We start from the raw sequence: 17,573 nt of genomic DNA, 5'->3' as shown, positions 1-17,573 counted from the left end.
CACTTCACGCTACCAGATGTGAACGAGAGGTGAGAGGCTCTATACATCACGCTTGCTCCCACGAGCCAGCCAGTCTCTTGGCTTCTTGGTAAAAGTAGAAGAAATGTTCTAAATGCCCTCGTTATTTTGGATCATCAGGATAACAACAATGACCAGAAATATTGTTACCCAGCAATTTTGATCCATAACAGGGTACTGAATATTCAGAGAGAGAGCCCAAAAGCTTGGACCACAGTTTCCCATTCGAACACCCTGTTAATAATCATGTCATATTCCTGTTCATTCAGTGGCCTGGTTTTTGAGGGAAAACACTGCTCGTCCCTGCTGCCCGAAATGCAAGGAGAATGGAAGGGGCTGCATTAAAATGTGTCAGCCTGAGTCCCTCCTGTGCTTCTTGCAGAAAGGAAAGGAAGATATTAATGCAGATGATTTTGTTACATAAATACATGTTGTATCAGGGCCATTTTTAGCATTTGTGGGGGTGTGAAGAACTTCTCCAAGCTGCATATCTATTTCATAGGATTCAGCTGAACTGAGGAAAAGGACAGAGAGTTTTAAGGTAAACTATCGAGATACATTTTATTTAAACCCACGCAATTCTGTACAGGGCTTCACATGACAGAAAAAAGATTTCTCTAGCGCCTTTCTGGCCTTAGTAGTGCTTTTTAATGCTTTGTAACAGAAAGACCTCTTAATATAATTGGATGAAATTAAGGACAAATTTGTCATCAAATTTCAAATAATAAGTCTGCCATTTGGCTTCAAAGATTTTCAGTTTCTTTAAATTCCACATGGCTACAACATTCAATTAAAATGGAATTTTAAAATCCAGAAACCTAATTTGCACTTTAATCTCAAAGTAATTTAGACTTCAAATGGATATATTTCTAGTCAGGAAGGAGCCCATTTTTGTATGAAGAATAAAATCTGGGGGCATTTTTAGCAAACTGGGTTCACAAAATACAAAACTTCTCCTTATTTATGAGCAGTTTTCTGTCATCCTTTCCACCTCAGCCTTGTGCTCCTCCCGTCCCTGGGCTGAGTGTGGCTCACGCTGTCCCTGGTGTGCCCATCAGTGCAGCAGGCAGACAGCTACCCGCAGCCCCCAGTATGGCCGTGCCAGCTGGGGACGTGTTATACCCACCCCAAAATGGGCCCAAGTTCTGCTGTGGGCATAAGCTGAGGGTGGTTGGGACTGGCATGTGCAAAAGTGGATTTTGCAGTCCTTCCACATTGGAAGTGTCCAGCAACTGGAGCAGCAAGGAGATCCTCAGAGGTTTTTTGCCTGTTCTGAAAAAAATATAAATCATTTTATCTCCATGGTTATTTGAGAACATATTCCTTCTGGACAGGGAAGCAGCTTTTGGGAACTGTTTTACTTAGAGGAAGACATTGTCAAAGAGAAGTTTTCATGGGATTAACTAGTGCCACAGTTTTTGTTTCTCAGGCTCCAAAAGGATCAGGTTGTTTTGAAAGGAAAAGTAAAGCAAAGGACACAAAAAGCTAGCTTTATAAATCATCTGAGCTTGGCAATTTGGCTAATTTCTAAATTAGAGCCTACACTCTGTGTTTCTTAGATTTCACCATGCAATCCACCTGGTAGATCCCTGCTGGGTCACCGATAGCTACAAGGTGCTCAAAACTAGAGGGATGAGAAGGGGTTACCTAAAAATAAATCTAATTTAGCACTTGGCATATTCACAGCAGCCTTGACCCAGGGTATTTTACAAACATGGTAAAGAATGTTAGTCTCATTTCATAAAATCAGACAAAGATAAAAGTCCATTTTGGACACTTCACATTTTGGACACTTCACACTTTAGAAACTCAAGTTTTCTGCAGCAAAGGTCAAGTTTTTCAAACTACTCTAAATTCACCCTGAATCTGCTGCCCCTTTTAAATTACTCCTCTAAGAGATTCATTCAAAGCCACCCTCTGAATTGGTGGTTTAAGTGGAAAAGAAGTCAAGAATTACTTTTGCTAGTTAAAATAGTACTTTTTGGTGGCATAATGACAAGGAAGACTCAGACCCCCCCATATGCCCCTTCATTCTCCACCCACTCATTCTGTTGATCAGTTTACCTTGGATTTACTTTGGAGGGACTCAACTCCAGCTCCTATCCTGCTGCTAAGGGGAGAAAGATCTACAATTATTGCTCAGCATTCATAAAAGAAGGAGACAAGATAAATGCAATATATCATAGTGGTGAGGATTCTTGGGTGACCCTGTAGACTCTAGGGCCCAACTTCGGTGGCGGTATTAACAGCAGGAGGTGATTCAGGAATTTGCAGAGATTTCAGAGAGGTCATAATCTGTGGGGAGCAATAAAACTGCTAAAACCGTCCTTTGCAGAGACTGACTGCCCCAGATCATGTTTTCTCTTTTTGGAGAACAAAATAAATGAAGATCTTTGGGATATGCATCTTGAGACAAAGAGTAACATCCATTTACAGTAATAATGCGGTCAGCGTGAGAGAAAATCAAAGTAAAATAAGGAAGGTGTCGTCGTCAGGAACACTTGAACCTGGTACAAAATAAGATATACTTTGGAAAGACACTTCCTTTACCAACTTTACCAAGTGTGAGGGCAGCTGAATGGATGGGATAATACACTGAGGCAGGTGTTTTCTACCTTTTGTTTCCATTAGAAACATAGTATGTCTATAAGACATCGGTTTTCTCTAAGTGCTTGCCATCTATCTTTTGCATTTTTCCAGTATCAACACAACATCACAAAAGCTCTTTTCAGCTGAGACTAAAGAGGAGTTTGCAAAATCCAGACCTCACCAAGCAAGTCACAGTGGCAAGCAGGTTAAAAATTAACTGGAGCTGCAAACAATAAAGCCATTCTCTCCAAGTGCTGCTCTGCATTACAAAAGAGAAAGTAAGCAAAATACAGAAAGGAGGGAGAATGCAGTTCAGTGCCTTCAGCATGTCGCTGGGAAGCAGGAAAAGATCAACAGTGGCCTTGGTGAAGGTTTCACTGAATTCAGTATCTGTAGCTACAGTCCCAATCAGATCCAATAATCCCGGACCAGCCAGGAGCCAGCACTGTGGACATGACAGTACCCCCAGCACCAGGCACCTCACCAGTGTCCTTCTGTAGTCATGGCAGTAACGGAGGCATCTCTGATGGGTGAATCAACATGGCTAAAATTTGTATTTAACTGTGGAAATACCTATTTCCTTCCCACCTGAGGAGTTTAAGTTAGGGCTTAAGGCTTTGAAGCTCTCCGGTCCCTCTCTAAGTAGGAGAAAGAAATTGGGTACTTCAGGAGGTGCTTTTGGCTTTGTTCCTACAGTCATTTTTCTTAGCAGCAACAACAACATAAGCAGAAATCTCTGCCTCCTCTTTCCCCAGTCCTGTACCCTTGCAGGGGGAGCAATGGGGTGAACTGGATTGGTGCCCCTGTCTGGGTTAAAAGAAGCCCTGCCAAAAATAAACAAACAAAAACCACAGATATTGGATAAACCTAATCAGCTTAGTGGAGGGAACAAGAAATGCCCTGACAGTGGGATCATTTTTTCTCCAGAGATATAAATCATCCTCATGGGTTTACATTAAGAATGCAGAGGTGAACTGAAACCATTCTGGAGAGCCTTGAAAGATTTCTCAGGGGCCAAGAAAGTAAGAAGAGCAGCATGAACAGACACCAAAGGGAAAAAGAAACAGCAGGTAAGTCATAAATTCATAGTAAAACTATAAGAAGTGGAATGACCTCCACTCTTCTTCCCTCACCTGTCATCCTTAGGAGAGGGTAAAAAAAAGTTTATTGTGTTATCTTAGTTCTTTTTCAACAGACACAATGGACTGTATTTTGTTGCTGTAAACCTACTGCCACCAATGGTCCTATTTGTTCTAATGCATTGCTTTGCTCACAGCACTGTACAAAAACCATATGATAAAGACAAAGGCACAGACATAGTATTTACTTAATCATTTTAATACATTGCTTACCTACTGAGCGATGTTTCAGTGTACCCACACAAGAGTTTAGAACTGAAACTTCCCTTAGATAAATGTCCTCCTCTTTATTCTCATATATATATACTAGACTCTTAACCTAGACATTGATATATACATATAAACATACATCATGTTGTTTTGCTAGAGCCGTACATGGCTGTATGCACTCATCTTTGCCTGCTCAAACAGGATCTGCAGCTTAGCTGTATTTGATAAATATTGCCTAATTCTGTTTGATAAATGCTCCCTCTAAGATCTTTCCTCTATAACATGAAAAGTCAATGCCCTAATTTTAAGTTACCCTTTGAAAGCGAGCCAATATTCAGATGGATATTGACTCTGGGCCTGCTGGTTGTTCTGCAGCAGTGTTTGGAAGGCTGCTGTTTTAATGAATGTGCTAACATTTGATACACACACTAACAAAATCAATAGCACTATTTTTAAAAAGCGTGTGGCTTTACTAAGTACACTGTCACTACCCCGTTGTGCAGAAGTTTACTAGAAACCTCCCTATATGACTAAATTGATGCATCTGTCTCATTTCTCTACTTGCTCGCCAGGATGTATAACACCAGACTTCAAGGACATTCAAAGTCAGCCTCTGCAGCAGAAAAAAAAAAAAAAAAAATCTGTGCTTACTTAAGTTTGAAGTAGATGTGGTAACCAGTACCTGAAACTCGCATGCAAGTGTCAAATTTTCCTCATTTCTTCCCTGCTGTTGTCACAGAAGAGACCTAGGGAACCTAACACAGGTTTTCACATCAGAAACTCCTGGTTTTATGGTTTCTGAAAGAACTAGGTGACTATGGGCAAAGAATAAAGTGTATATATAGCTACTGTTGAACAAAGTCATCCCTGCTCTTTTGTCTTTAGTAGGCAAACAGGCTGAGGTCCTTGAATCTAAACCTTGAATCTGCTGTAGCCCATCTACAGTCACCTTCTTTTCCCAGCAGCTACTGAAAATACCCAATATATGGGAGTGAACAGGCTAGAAACCTCTGAGAGAGAGTGTGTGAGAAGCAAACCCAGATGAAAGCCAGATGCTGTGTATAGTCAAGCATTTCGAGTCACATTGACTTAACTCCAACTCTGAAAATGTGTCTTCTCTTTAAGGAACTGATTGAATGCCATAGTATGTGAGCATATATTTGAACTGGAGACTAAATATAGCACTAAAAAAGTCAGCAGTTAGGGCAAGATAGAAGATCAAACAGATTAGACTAATAATACGTCCAAAATGTCTTCCTTCTCTGAAAAGTTTCATACAGTAGGATTATAGAACTATGTGAATCAATCAAAATTAGTTATTTCCATCGTCTGAATCTGCAGTGCTACTTAGTTGCCAAAACATGGCATCACCCTCGTCAAAAGGAATAGCAATTGCTTCGTATGCATTTGTATGTGCTTGTACCAGGCACAGGTTGTCTGGAGAAGAAGCAAAGAAGCTACACTAGAGGAAAAAATGAAATTTTAAGTGAAAAAGGTTTCCTTTTTCTTCTATTTTGAGCAAGCATTCACCATGAGAAGGAAAATATGACTTTTTTATATATAAATTTTACCATAGCACATTTCAACAGTGAGGCTCCAGAAGAAAACATAACATTGGGAAATTCCTACAGCACACAGGTAAAACTGGTAAAAGAACTGTAGAAAAGATAAAGCAATCTAATCAGAGATTCAGGGGATATTCATTAAATTAAAAGTTTGGTAATTCAAAGCTTTCCAAATTAAAATAAAGACAGCAAAACTCATTGCTACAGCCCATTATCCAAGTGAAGAGCTGAATCAAAGTGTAGATTCAAAGGCAGACTGGGTGTTTTAATGCATTAAAAGTACAGAACAAGCACAAAACGAAAGAGTTTTGGGGGGAATATAAATCATGATCCATGTAACATCTCACCACAGGGCATCAGGAATGTGCTTTTCTTGGTGGCAGATTACCACCATTTACCTTCTGTGTTGCTGCTTCTGGCCTTGTCCTCCTAAATGCCTGGTGGGGGGGCTGGCCAGGAGAAATACTGGGTGACAGTCACCAGTTCATCGCAGCACCTCCTACCTCCTGAAAACACTCCTCTCTCCTCGGAGAAGGGGATAACTCAGATTACACAGGCAGTTTTAACAAGGGGTTTCACGCCCCTCTGGCGAGGAACACCAGGGAGTTCGGGGCCGAGTTGCTCTCCAGGCTGCCCACACCCCACAGAAACAGTGGGGGCACGCCAGTGAGCCCCTGCCACAGCCGCACCGCTGCTGTGTGCGTGCAGTCTGCCAGCAGCTGGCACAGCTAGCAGGGCAAACCACGAGCTTCTTGAGCTCTCATGAGCTGCTTGGGCCACACTTGGGTGAAAGCCTGGGCTGAAATCTTCTGCCTTGCTAGGGAGCTGAAAGACATGATGGTGATGCCATTGCTGCAGCAGTCAGCCCAGACCTGCTGTGATCCTACATATCTAAATGTCATTACCCCCATTTTAAGGAGTCACTTGAGATAAACAGAAATAAAATGAATTATCCCATGTGTCTGTATTGAGGGAGGAAATGATGCCAGCATTTTTGAGCCCCAGTGAACTGCTGTTACCCTACCTTCCCTCCTTCAGAGGCATTGCAAAATTAGAGCAAAGTGGTCTTTCTGCATCTATAAGTATCTGATACTGGGAATGCAGAAGAAAAAACTATTCTCCCCTGCACACACAAGCAATATCATGTAAACAGGGAAGAGTGGAAAGGCAGTCTCCACCGCAGGCCTTTCTAATAAAACTGTGCTTGTGAAACTACAACCCAACAAGTCAGGAGACTACAGAAAACCATCTATAGATCCACAGCTCATTTGGACCCCACTTGATTCAAACTGAAACAGAAGCCCCGTACAAAAAGCCCCCAGGCTGGTGGCTGGAAAGGCACTATGCCATGATGCTGTGTGAACAGCAGAGCAGCGGGATGGTCAGGTTTCAAGGCAGCATTGACCACATCTGGGGAAAAGAACCCAGCAGGTGAGGGGAAGCTTGCGGAGGCAGAGTGTCTGTCAGTGTGGTGGCAGGATGCAGCAGCAGCAAGGACTGCAGACAAACACACCTATAGCTGCACCTGGATCAGCTCACTGAGTTGCAAACATTTGCTGAATTCTTCCCCACACTCTTCTGTCTCATATTATTTAATCTGCCTCAGTAAATGCAGCCTTTAACAAAAAAGTCCAACTATTACAGACTGTTCTGTGGCCTGGGCGTCACGTCAGGGTGTCCAGCACACACGTATTAGGTTAGCTTCTGGGCAGGGATTCATCAAATCTAACCTGACTGAGTAGCAGCTAATTTTTTTCTTAAGCTGACATGCCTTTCCACATGTAGGCAATATAAATGTGCGCATTTCTGCGCAGATCAGTAGACAATATCACCCAGAACAGGGGCCCTGCTGACTTTTCGAGCTCCTTCCACTCCTCAGGCGGTTTGTTCAACCATGATTCATTTTAAGCAGATGATTTCCACCATGCTGGACATTTTCTTCCTCTTTTATTACATGATCTTTCCAACTATTGAGCATGTTTTAGCAACATGCGAAATTTTTTTGTGTGTATGGATGCATCCTGCAGGTTGTAATGATACCACTGGGTTATTATAATCAAAGAGGTTCCAGAAAGGAAAGAACTTCAGTATTTATAGGCTCAGGTTTTTATGAGAAGTACATCACAGCTGATAAGCGTTTCTCTAAGATCTGATACTTTACCATTGCTACAAGAGAACTAATAATACCAGAAGGCATTAATGCATCTTACCCAAAATCATAGATCTGATTAAAGCACTGAGAACATTTCCTTCAGGATCAGTTAAGACACTTTGTAGAGTGAAACACCTGATAACAGCAGTAACAGCCATCCAATGCAACAAGCCAAGCCTCCAGGCCTGATGATGGGAAGAGCTGAGGCATTCTCTGGCCCAAACTAATGCAGATTCAACATGTACGTGTGTGTGTGTGTGTATGTCTGAGTGAGAGGGGGAAAACAGCAAAGTCTGCCCAAACAGCAATGAGCAATGCTGCAGGAGCAACCCCAAGAAGAAGTCAGCAGGAAGCTTTACGGGCACAGAATACAAGCAGATCTGGAGTGTGTGGAAATGGCCTGGGTGTTGTGTATTTCTATAATTATCAGACAAACAAGATTCTCTGTGCATTTGCTGCAAATAAAATGTTTTTGCTTAAGAATAAACCTTGTCCAAAACTTTTTTTTTTTTTTTGAGGGTGTGTTGGGAGGAAATGTCCTGTAAGGGCTCTGAATACTCACTAGCCATTCAGAGCAGAGGGACCACGGTGCCCAAACGATCAAAGGATGTCTGGTCACATCCTCCTGCCTTTGCTGCACTTCCAGCTGGCAGCCATTTCACCTGATACTTGATGGTGAGAGGGTACCCAAACTGTTGTTAGGTTCTGTGGGACAGCTGGAGCATGCACTGCCTTGCAGTGGGCAGGACAGCAGCGTGCACCCCATGCAGCAGTGCTGATAGTTGAATCTAAAATCTACAGGAAAGAAAGAAAGGCACTGGGCTTCTGCTAGACAAGGCATTTTAATTTGCACAAACACAAGTGACAGATGCTTTGGAAGTTTCCACTTTGTATTCTGCTTTTATCTTAAAGTCTTAATAACTTATTTTTCCAAAAAGAGAAAACCCAGAGAATACTGATCAAGAAGGGGAAACATAAGTGTTTCTAATATCCCCTTCACAGAGCTGTTTATACTGTTTTTACACGGGCATGTCAGTAGGTACATGTCATGTCTAATGGACAGGTTTCACCAAAAGAAGCTAAAATTCATCACTGTGGCAATTAAGGAAAGCTCCAGCAGGATCATCCCAAATCTGAAGTAAGCCACAGGACTCCTTAAATCTGTTCCACACAACCTGTGAGCAGTGCATGGATGCTGTTGCCCCTCAGCAGCCTGAACCCATCTAATGGTTGGTTCCTTGGACATAGCTGCTCTTTGGCTCGCTTTGGACATGCTCCTCTTTGGCCTGGCCAAAACCCAAAACAAATAAACAACCAGAACAAAACAACAGTGAATAGTTTTGTACCAGTTCAGCATGCTGAGAAGGCTGGCCACCACAGCTGGTTAGCACTGGAGTGATCTGAGGAAGGAGGCAGGGCGCCATGGCAAGGGTGGGAGGGAGAGCATGACCGTGGCAACTGGCTGAGATAATGGCAGAGGTTGTTGTGGAATCCCAGGCTGAACTGTGAAAAGCAATACTTTTCTTTCTGTGAAACGAAGGCACTAATGCCAACTAATAGAGCTGTGGCAACTTTTCAGGTGTTTGCCAGTGACCTAAACATCTGCTGCTATACTGCAATAGAATTAAAAAATGATTCGGTCTGTCTAGCATCTAAATCACTTGTTTTCTTGTTAGCTGACCAACTTCTTGCAAGATATGCTTTCTTTTCACAGAACAGCATATTGTGAAACCCTAGCAGTTCTTCTGCAAGCTGTCAAATACAGTCACTGCAAGTGGGCACCAGTGCAAATGAAGCAGCCAGTGCCAGGAAGCATAATACCCCCTGCCAAATAGCCCCTCTTTGTATTACCTATGCATTCAAGCCTGTTCTCTGCAAGCTGCATGTCTGGTACACATTCAAATCAGACACTGACAGTGCTTGTGGTACTGCAGGGGAAACCTGCCACTGTGCTGCACTGCCTCAGAGCAGCCCTGCTGAGCACCAGAGGACTGGACTCCAAAAGCGATGGGTACTCCCAGCTGGCACCAACACCAGGGCATTACGCAGGCATTTGGACATCCCATGGCACCGCAGGACATCCCATGGCACCTCCTTATCTCAGTGGATTTAACCTCACAACACCCTTCTCTATTGCATCATAGGCTACCCTGAACAGAAGCCAGGTGCATTGCCAGCAAGCAGCCTGCTAAGGCACGAGTGTGTCAGTGGCACAGCAGCAAGGGGAAAAGCTGTGTCCTCTTGCAGCCCCTGCTCCTCTGCCCTGAGGGGTCAGCCCCGCTGCTGCTGCCTGCACACTTCAATAGCCCCATTCAGATGTACCAGAGCAGGATTTGCCCTTGCCCTGTTCTGCCAAATGGTTGTAACAGCAACAGAGAAAATGCACAGAGAGGATTTTCCAGCCTGTCATCAGAGCAGAAAAAAGAAACAGGAAAAAAAAAAAAAAAAAAGAGAGAGAAAGGGAAAGAAGTGTAAAAGAGAAAGCCAAAATGAAAGCAAACAGGGGAGGTTGAATGGAAATACATCTCCTAGGTCTTCAGCTCAGGTTCCTCCCTATTGCAGCAACTGTCTCTTGTAAATCTCCTTAAGCTCAATCTCACACTTATTTGACTTCTTTTGAACCCCCCTACTCCCATTGGAAAGCTATTTTGGAAACCCACTCCTCTCGTGGCTAGAAGCCTTTTAATTTCCAGCCTAATTTTATTCATAGCCATATGTCCATCTGTTCTTGTGCCAGCCTTGTACCGTAGCTTAAATAGTTCTTCTCCCTCGATGATGTTAACCTCTCAGTTCTGGTTTCCTGCTTAGCTTAAGTAGATCCTATGTGCGAGCTGCTGCCAAGCAGGCATTCCCTCACCTGCCTCCATCCGGTGGCGTGGGCCCATCCTGCATCTCTGCCCGTGACACCATGGTCACACTGCCTCCTCTGCACTGGCAACAGTGCTGCTGCTGACCAGTGCTACCGCTAGTGCTTGTTCTGTTGCTGACTGGATGGTCAGCCAGTGTGGAAAGCTCACCTCGCTGAAAATTAACTCAGAAAAGATCCTTCCCTGATCCCACAGTTATCCAAGCATTGGCCCAAGGAAAAATATGGAGCATAGGAAGAGAAAGGTCAAAAAAAAAATAAAAAATGGTGCTAACAGCTTGGATATTGATTGGTTTAAACTGGTTGTGAATCCATACCTAAAGACAGCAAGAGTTCCTTCTTACCCTTTCACACTGCCAGGTAGGAAGTCATGCTTCTAATCTCTTCTTGTCACGTAGTTTGTCCGACCCCCCAGAAGGGCTCTGCATTTGTTCCTTTTGTAGTCAATCCCTCTGTAGCACGGGATGAACAGACCTCACGCTCTTCTGGAGAAGACATCAATGGTGCCCTCTTCATTGGCATTCATACTCGCCTTTCTGGGTTAGAGAAAACTAAGTTCATTTGTCCTCAGATTGCAAGTTGGTTGTTGTGGTGGTGGTGGTGGTGGGGTCTTTGGTGGATCTTTGTCAGTCCTGGGGCTTCACGGTGCTGAGCCCTGCCCAGACATGCTCTCCAGACCTTTACCGTCCCCAGAGAAGTCCCTATGTAATCAAAAACCTTGCCTTGGGCTGTAGTGTGACCATCCCAGTGCCAGGGAGAGAAGAGGAGGTGATGCTGACAAACTGGGCAGTCTCAGTGCCTTGGCTAGTGGCACCCTCACACCAGACAGATGCTTCTGTCCTTAAGCACAAGAACCGTCTGACCTTTTACATTTGCAGTCAGGCGTATGTTTATGCATGTTGTTGACATGGAGCCTCCAAGTCCTTTCAGATGGTATTTTGTAAAATGCAAGAGGTAAACAAATGAAACAGATCTCTGAAGAGTAATAGGAGGAAATAGAGAGAGAAAACTTTCTCTCTAGAGAAACAAGAGAAAAGGAGACCAAGCATTCTTTAAACAATTTTCCATTTGACCTGTGACAGGCTCTCTGGCCCTTGCTGCCTGATCCGCCATCACCCTCTCCCACTCCTGCAGTGGTGCGGCACGAGCGACATTTCTCCCTGGGCCCTTTGTTTTCAAGAAGGATGTAGAGTTCCCAGAGTACCTCTGAGAATTCAACACTGAATCACTTCACACCTGATGGCAAAAATATGCACAGACAGGATGTTCCTCAGCCAGACGGGCGTCCCTCTGCCTAGCAGCTGAACTGTGTAAACCCCATAGCTGCTTTGACGCAGCAACCTGGTCCCAGGAGCTATAAAACCAGGCCTGCCTGAGGCCGCAGACTGGCAGCACAATGAATCTGCAGCCTCCATGTACAGAAGCTTCCTCTGGATCACGTCAATCACACGCGAAAAACACAACCACTTCCTTCCTTCCCCCTCACAACACGGCCTGGCCCAGGGCCATGAGCCCAGCGCTCTCTGTCAGAAAGGGGCATACGAGTGTTGGGCAGGACTCCTGCAAAAAGACACAAACTTCCTGGTGGTGCCATGATATCTGGGCTGGGTAGATGTATACAGAAAATTTACTGCACGTCCACAGACCACCTGGGCCTCATGCACGTGTCTCACATGAGGGGCACCTCAGCTATCTGCATGTGCTCAGTGAAGCTGCTCTGTGTCTGTCTGCAAACAGTGGTTAGACATCTGGGATTTCTGGACATCTTATTCCAGGTGGAAAAAGAGGACATGTCAAGGGAAACCTGGATGCAGGGTGGCACTGGACAGCCAAATGTCTGCATTGTCTTGTTCGACTGAGGTTTTGTCCTTTGGAATATGAGAGATCTTCCCCTTAGATTACCTTTGCCTGATTACAGAAATAAGTATTATTTCATAAATAAAAATAAATAAATCAGGAAATCAGATAGGAAATAAATAGAAGTTACCTCTAATTCTGTTTTAGAAAACCCTACAAATATGAAAATGACCTAATCCATAGATTAAAGCCATATTAGCGGAGCAGGGGGATAAATAGTTGCTCTGCTGTCTGGATTATCTGATGGAGTAACACTTAGAAGTGCTGCTTGCCAACCACACACATAAACCTGGTTTATCGTATCCTCAACAAAGTAGATTATGTTTTTGTGGTGCCCTTATCCACATGTTCAGTCACCAGGACTGTATTACCTTCCCCGGTGACCTTCAAATTGCTCTTCCAAATTAAACAACCAGGCGTTAATCCCCAGCTTCAGCTAAGGTAATTGGCTGCGGTGCGAGAGGTGCGACCCGGGGCAGAGCTTTGTGGTGGCAACAAGGTCACTTATCTCAGAAAGGCCCCAGCAGAGAAGACCTTCACCTTGAACCTGCCATGGGTTGCCACGAAGGTTCAGTGGCTCTGAGACCTTTGTGACAAACTGAAGTCCTTCCTAGAGCACTGTCAGGCACCTGAGGGAAAGGGAAACCAAACAGCAGAGTTTCCCCACTGCTGCTCTAATTAAGCAGTTCATTAGGTGTGAGCGGAGATGGGTGGGTTGCTGCAGACTGTTCGTTCGAGGTCCTGGTCTGAGCCAGAACAAGGGCAGTGGTACAGAGTTAGGCTCAGTTTGAATGAAGCTGGAAACTTATGATTTGATCTAGTAGGGTTTTCTCCAGTGCTGAAGGACTTTACCAGTTTTACAGGTGGTATGCACTCTTGTTACAGCAGCCAGTCACTTTGCTCTCATTTGGCATTTCAGATTGTCAAATCTGAGGGACTTGTGTATTCTGTGTTTTGATCCACCTTCCTTTGGCAACCTGTGCTCCCAAGGCAAACTTCGAATCCAAGAGAGACCCTATCAGAGACCTTTCCTGCTCAGCTGAGTCCTGAAAAAATGACAACTAAAAACGCTCACTATTTTACATTTTATGATGCATTCTTTAATATTTAATAAAGAAGAGGCATGTATTTAACTAAAGTAAAAAATGTTTAATATTAATGTTCACAATAATTGATAACTATCTTATAATAAAAATTCCTAGGTATTTTAAAGCTCTAGCCATATTGTCCCAGCTGTGTTATCTGTAGAGAATGTGTTACAGCTATGTAAAGCTTCTGTGATGGCTAAGTGTATTCAATTATCTCTGCTAGTTTTGTACCCCCTGCCCATACTCTCCATTCGTCTCAGCATTTGCTAAATATTTTAAGCTCGTTAAGTTAGTTCATGCATGCATTACAAATAAGCACTTAGGGGAAAAATATGGCTATTTTATCTACCTTGATGTACAGGCATAAACATACCACTAATCTGCGTACAGCTGTGAGACATCATCCATTTTCCTCTTACTCCCCCCCTTCAGAAAACATACTTTGGAAAAACGGGTCATGCAAATGCAGGGATTTCTACAGGGAGCCCGCAGAACAATGCACACATTTGCCAGCACGTAGTGGGCTCCCATTGTCTTGTCCTCAAACACATAATAGGAGCTACGCCAGTGGGAAGGCTAAATGGGGAACAAGCGGATGGACAGTAGAGATGACGTTGGTAGAAAGTGCAAGAACCTCCTTCTGCTTCTGTTTCTTTCAGAGGCTTGTGCATAGTAATTCCTTTCCATTGTAATTCGTTTAGCGTATATATTCATGATATGCTTGCTAAAAAACCCCTGGCTGTTGTCAGCAGAGAGGCTGTGTGAGTGCCTTTATTCCAAGAGCCCCTTGGAGTTCAGACAGTATGGCATCCATGAGTGAGGAGCATGAACTCTTATGGTAATGAAGATTACAGTGAAGAATGGATGGGATGAAAGCCCAGTGGCTCACCCACGGACAACAATTCAGAGGATTTTCCCTTACAACACCAGAGTACTCAGCTATAGCTAGGTTTCCCCAGACCTTTCTCTACAAGCCACCTTAGAGATTTCACAACCAGGCTGGAAAAATTTACATATAGATAAAACCTTCGTTTCAGGCCTCCAAGCAAATGTAAAAATGGGCCCTTGTTTTTCTGTGAAAGACCCGGAGGTAAGACAAGTGAAGCCCTGCAAATACACATACAAAAAGCTACACAGTTAGAGTCTGAGTTGGTACACATTCAAAGAGCTGCACACAAGTCAAGTAAATTAAATTAGTTTACCCCAGCTGATAAGTAGGCTTGTGAAAGTTAACACATCTTTTTTTCTTCCTTCACTTTTTAGCCAGTTTATAACAATCTGCAGCAAAATAATTATTTTCTGTTAAGTTCTGTGGGATGACTCTAGAAGATGATGGAGAAGTGATCAGTTTCCATTCACTTCCAGAGGACTTCTTCCCCAAGAATTCAAAGTGGCAATCAGCAACAGCAGTAGTTCTTCCATCCCTTCCCCTTTCAGTCTCCTCCACAAGCTCTCCACAAGCTGTGAGATTTTGAACACTCATCTTGCTACAAGTGAAGAAATAAAAGACATTGCTGAAGTGCCACTTTTCAGACTGTTCATCAGTCTTCAGTATATTTTTGGCCTGGGAAAAAGAATATATATTCTTTTTTCTCCTGATCTTTTGTTTTCCTAATGCTTGATAACAAGATCCATTCCGCGTTCTTGTAACAAGAATTCCTTGAAAACTGTAAGAGGCATCTTCCTATTTATAAAGTTGTTTGGAGAGTGTGGATATTAGTAGCATTAGTAGTGTTTTTAACCTGCTTGTCCTCACCAGCTCCTCCCTGAGCTCATAGTGATGGAGCATCATTACCACCCTGCTCCCAGCCTTTGCCTCCAAAGGCAAGGATCTGAAAGCTGGTTTCACCATGGGGAAACCAAAGATCACAGAAGAGCTACGATGCCTTTCTTCCTGCAAGCTGGCCCCTCCAAGGAAGAGGGGAGATCATGGGGAAGCTAACAGCACTGCCAACATGCTACCTACCGTGAGCATTAAGCCTGTCTTAAACAGAGAAAATTAATACCAAGCACCTCATTTAAATGGCATCTCATCTGGGACAAAAGCCAGGAAATATAAATGTTGGTTTGGTCTGCTCATCTCTCACATGACTGTGCCTTTTTTTTAATTTTTTTTCTGTGATGAGCGGTAAGGATAGAAAATCAGCCCCAGCTCTGCATTTCCTGGCTTTTGTCGGTTTATGTCACACCCATAACATTATTCAAACGGGGGGGTTTGTGTGTAACAGATATATGTCGACAAAGCCCCGTCTAATGCCTTTTAGGTTGCTAGGAAACCCGGCTCTGTAGCCACCACAGAGATATCTCCGGCTAGGGGCTTAGATAAGCTCTGACTTGTTTTGATTAGGTGAGCTTTATTACAGAAAAGGCAGCAGCATGCTTGACATCGTGAAAATATGACCTGCTACAAAAACGATGGTGCAGAGATCATATATTGCTCACAGTGGCGTCCCGGGGAGGACACTAAGAATACATTTCTAGCCCCACCAAGTCACTTCCACCCAGAAAAATCCACACCTCCTAATCAAGGTTTCCCACGGTCCCCTAGGACCTGGGGCAGCCACTGCTAACACCTCCATGTCAAAAAGTGCTGTGGTGAGAAGTCATTATTAGTCTGGCTTTAACTTCATGTTTCAGGAGAACGGTGGTATTTGTGGTCAGGTGGGTAGAGCAGATAACTAAGAATTAAATTACCTACGTTCTTCCCTCAGCTCTGCAATGTAATGATTGTGCTTAAAGAATGAATCTGAGTGAGTTATACCCATGTAAGATATTTATGCAGCCCCATTAATGGAGGGGGCAAAGGGATGTGAGCCTCTCCATGTTGCTTGTGGTGACCTGGGGTCTGCTCTGTGGCACTGAGGCTCTTCTCTCTTCGGACTGAGCATATTTCTGTCTGCTCGTTCTGTGCTGATGCCCTGCCCCTGCCTACAACATGTCCAACAGGCATTTGGCCATGTGGTGGAAACGCTGTGCCGTCCTGATAACTGTTTTTCATCCTTCACCTCCTTACTGATAGAAAGTTTTCCCCTTGATCTACCCTACAGCAATTCCAGCACCTTACTACTTGTCCTGCCCATTGTGCACAGGTAAATAATAGGTTATTCCTTCCTCTCTGCAGCAACCTTTTATATGTTTGGAAACAGTTATGCTTTCTCCCTCAGCAGACTTTAAGCAAAACATCCTAAACTTTCTCAGTCTTTCCTCATAGACCATGTTTTCCTGAGCCTCTTTAACTCCATGCTGTGTACCCTCTGAAAGCAGGGCAGGTATTCGACAAGCTACAGATAAAAACAACGATATCTAGGTGAAAGCACCAGCCTGAGCGCAGGCTTAGTCATGCTGCACCTGTGAGCTATGCAATTTCTGTCCATGTTGCTGGCAATAGCTTGGGATCACATAAGCTACCCTTTAATTAGGAAGGGATCAAGCAGACATATCTGATGATATACAGGCTTGCCATTGGGTGGTTGTGCTGAGCTCATGAGCAGCTGAAACCGTATGACAGGGACCTTGGGTCCATGCTGGGCTGTAAGCACTCTCAGGGCTTTCAGCGGTCTAAGTTTACATATACATATTTACGTTTAATAAGGTACACATCTCCATCAAGTACCCTCATGTGACAGATGCAAGTTGTAGCAGTCAGCAGAGGCAATCTAGCTGAATTGCTCATGGGGTCTATAAAGGCTCTCCCTAAATTTATGCCCAATTACATGAAAAGTTTCATTCACTCAGGAAGTATAATCAGCCCATAATTGTGGCATTGTTAAAGAAATCTCTACGCATCAATCTGTCTCAGATAAAGCTATTACAGGAGTTAAAAAGTGATCCAAAGGGTGAAAACAATCAGGCTCTTTCCAGCTAATTGGGAAAGCAAGTTTCAGAATAATAAGTTCCGTGCCAAGAACTGTGCAGCTGAAGTGTTTCAGCTGGGAGAGCTCAGTACAAACAGGTACTTTCCAAACCATTCAGTATATAGGTTAATATTAACATTAGGCATTGCACATTTAACTCAACGGCCTAGGAAGTAATGATCTGGTATGCTTCCCCGCTCCCGTGGCTAAGCCTTGGATCTGCATACAGTACTTG

General features: G+C 43.7%; 1 long non-coding RNA gene across 2 annotated transcripts in view; it reads right to left on the bottom strand.

The window, feature by feature from the left end:
* Positions 1-17,570, bottom strand: part of LOC308196751 — a 31,878-nt gene extending 14,308 nt beyond the window's left edge. For both annotated transcript variants that reach the window (XR_013952377.1, XR_013952378.1), the window contains exons 1-3: positions 5,869-17,570; positions 2,083-2,128; positions 1,145-1,290 (exon numbers count right to left, since the gene is read on the bottom strand). This is a non-coding gene — a long non-coding RNA (uncharacterized lncRNA). The remainder of the gene's footprint in view (positions 1-1,144; positions 1,291-2,082; positions 2,129-5,868) is intronic.
* Between the last annotated feature and the right edge of the window lie 3 nt (positions 17,571-17,573).

This window comes from Anser brachyrhynchus (assembly GCF_964034855.1).
Source record: "Anser brachyrhynchus genome assembly, chromosome: 5".
In the NCBI taxonomy this organism is placed as follows: Eukaryota; Metazoa; Chordata; class Aves; order Anseriformes; family Anatidae; genus Anser; species Anser brachyrhynchus.
Note: the sequence above shows the minus strand (reverse complement) of the source record. Positions and strands in the feature narration are given on the sequence as shown.